The sequence below is a fragment of the Schistocerca piceifrons genome, chromosome 3, assembly GCF_021461385.2.
Source record: "Schistocerca piceifrons isolate TAMUIC-IGC-003096 chromosome 3, iqSchPice1.1, whole genome shotgun sequence".
NCBI lineage: Eukaryota > Metazoa > Arthropoda > Insecta > Orthoptera > Acrididae > Schistocerca > Schistocerca piceifrons.
The window spans coordinates 847,905,834-847,909,398 of record NC_060140.1 but is presented as its reverse complement, the minus strand read 5'-3'; positions in this window follow the sequence as shown (position 1 = coordinate 847,909,398).

Below are 3,565 nucleotides of genomic sequence, written 5' to 3'. Positions count from 1 at the left end.
CCGAGCAGCTCAAATGCACAACGTCGAGGTATCGACATGCATGATACCCACTACTAACAAAGCCTATCCTTGCACAACCTATTGCAGGCAGCAAGACAACTGCTACTGCTCTTACCACCCGACCTAACTTTCGCAGAGGTTTTTTTTCCTTGGCTCTTGCCTTGGCACTTTTTTTCCTCTGCCCTTCAAACCGCTACCCTTCGTCAGATTTTGACCAATCTATCTCCGGATGAGTGCATATTAATGGTTAATCCTAACCAGACGTACGCAAACATCGCAGTACCCACATCCTGCGACACCTCACTTTAGTGAATATTAACCCTTATGCAGAGATGGCAGTAGACCTTTTCTGTTGGCCATCATGTCGGTGTGCGCATGGAGGGGCTCCACCTCTATTTTAAAAAAAAAAAAAATACAGAGCAGTGTTGTGACTTGCCGATCTTTCAAAGTGCCGCCGCGCAGTTACGCACATCCTCTACATGCGGTGCTGTCTGCCAGCCATGCAACAGCAGCACCACCTAAGCGGCCAGCCAACCAGCGGCCGCTAGACTAGGACTCAGTTATGATTTGACTGTTACCGTTTACACATGTCTTACTCTGTTTACTTGCGTTTTCCTTGAAATATATTTGTTCAACTTGAAGTTATTAAAATTGGCGACGAGGTAGTGAGTTTTCTTTTCCATTGTTGACCCACATGTTTCCATGGCTACTTTAGAGCAACTATTGCAAGGTCACATAGAACAGCAAATGCTTCTCACAAATGCGATTCGTGATTACGTTGCGGCATCAAATGTGGGGTATCTTTCGTCGTTGTCTCTACCTACTTTTCCTGCTTACGACAAGACGGCGGAAGACTGGTCTGATTATGAAAAATGTCTTTGACAGCACTTCTTGGCATTTCATGTCACGGACGAACAAAGATGTAAGTCTCTGTTCCTTTCATGGATTTCACCTCAAATGTATCGGTTCTTGTTGCAATTGGCTCCTTTGAAAGATCCTGTGTTTTTGTCCTTTGCTGAAATGGACTCACTTCTGTCCGTCTATTTTCAAAAGCAAACACATGTGGTAGCCTCTCGTGTTGTCCTTTATCGTTATCAAAATGAACCAAATCAATCCAATCGCACTTGGGCTGCTGAACTTCACAGCCTCAGTAGAAAGTGTCAATTTGTTACTGAAGTTCACAAATAATCCTACGCCGATTCCATGGTATTGGTTGCTATTATCCGATTGGCGTCCGACAAAGAAGTTAGGCAACGTGCCGTTCAGTTGGCAAATCCAACTCTAGATGAAGTCCTATCCATCGCTCAGTCTTTTGAAATTTCTCGCGCCGCTGGAGCACAAATAGAGGCATGGGGCGACGTTTGGGATGTACAACCTCTATGCGCTGTTGACGAAGCGTGCGGCATTTCCCCACCGGCCGACGTAGCCGCAGTACGTCCCCAAGCGCAGCCTCAGCCTAACCGTAAACAAACCTCTAAGAAACTGCAGCAAAACCCACGGCAACTTCCTTCATGTCCGCGGTGTTTTATGATACATTCACGAGAAGATTGTCCACAACGTTGGGCCGTGTGTTCAAATGCAAAAAAAAGGGTCATGTGTCATCCGTTCGCAAATCCGACTGCATACATGATGTTCATGAACATGATGCTGATTCTGATTCTGTGTTGTCTGTCAAGTTTACTTCTTCCCTTTCAGGGAAGTTATCCCTCACTGTCCAAATACTTGGTCGAGATGTTCGCATGCAGGTGGATACTGGTTCTGCTGCCACTATCATCAATTCTCAGACGTATCTTCAGTTGGGTTCTCCAATCCTGTCACCCGTCACTAGGCAATTACAGACTTACAATAAACAGAAGATTTCTCTCTTGGGACAATTTGATGCTGAGGTATCTTTCAAATCTGTCGTTCACACTGTTCCCATATTTGTAGTCAACCACAGTAATGTGGATAATCTTTTTGGTTTCGATGCCTTTCACGTTTTTGGGTTCTTCATAGATGACTCTGTCAATATCATCTCTGATGCTATTTCTTATGCTCAATTGGATTCCTTGTCGACAACATTTTCATCCCTTGTTTCTCCTGGGTTAGGCCGTGCAAACGACTTTGAAGCTCATATCATGCTCAAACCCACCGCTCGGCCTAAGTTTTTTCGGGTTCGGCCCATTCCTGTGACCCTTTGTGATCAGGTCAAACAGGAGCTGGATCGTCTCACTGCTTCAGGGGTCTTGCTTCCTGTCACTTCCAGCGAGTGGTCCTCTTCTGTTGTTGTCGTTGCTAAGCCAAATGGTGATATTCTCCTCTGTGGCGATTTCAAAGCCACTGTAAATGCTCAATGCCTTATCGACACTTACCCTATGCCTCGACCTGAAGAATTGTTCACTAGACTTGCTGGAGACAAGTATTTTTCTAAACTTGACCTGTCAGAAGCTTATCATCAACTTCCTCTCAACGATGCTTCCCAGCAGTTTCTGGTCCTTAACATGCCTTTCGACCTCTATCAATAACAACGATTGCCATTCGGGGTTGCCAGCGCCCCTGCTCTCTTTCAGTGATTCTTGGAACAATTATTGTTCACTGCCCGTGGGTGTATAAATTACCAGGATGACATTGTTGTCACTGGCTCCACCACTGCTGAACATCTTCAAAATCTCCGCACCCTTTTTCATGTCTTACAGACTGCCGGTCTTAAGTGTAATCTTCAGAAATATCAAAATTTTTTCAGGCATCTATCACGTACTTGGGGTTTCAACTCTCTCGGGATGGTACTCGTCCGCTTCAGCAAACTGTCGCTGCAATCGATGCCCTTCCTCGCCCTACATCTGTTAAGGAACTGCAGGCCTTCTTGGGGAAAATAGCATACTATCACAAGTTTTTACCGTCTGCTGCTTCGGTGGCTCAGTCGTTGCATCGCCTGTTGCATAAAAACGTGCCTTTGCACTGGTCCGCATCATGTGATGCGGCTTTCCAGAAATTGATGACTATGCTGAAACAGGCCCCGTGCCTGGCTACTTATTGACCTGGCCAACATCTTGTTCTTGCCACGAATGCCTCTCAATACGGGGTCGGTGCAGTCCTTGTGCACCGTTTTTCTGATGGTTCTGAACAACCCATTGCTTATGCCTCCAAAACGCTCATGGATGCCCAAAAGAAGTATTCTCAAATTGAAAAAGAAGCTTTGGCCATTATTTATGCTCTTCATAAGTTTGGTGTTTTTCTCTGTGGATCCAAATTTCAACTTGTTATGGATCACAAACCACTTGTTTCCTTGTTTCATCCATCAACATAACTTCCCGACAAGGCTGCACACCGCCTCCAGCATTGGGCTCTTTACTTGTCTCGTTTCAATTATGAGATTCATTTCCGGCCGACGGTGCAACATGCGAATGCTGATGCACTGTCTCGCCTTCCCATGGGTCCTGATACAGCATTTTATAGGGACAAACTTTTGTGTTTCCACTTGGATGTTGCCAAGCAGCGGGTTGTGGACGGGTTCCCCACCACCGGGGACCGGCTGGCAGCTGCTACGGGTTCTGACTCTACCCTCTCCCGGGTTTTATGCTGTATT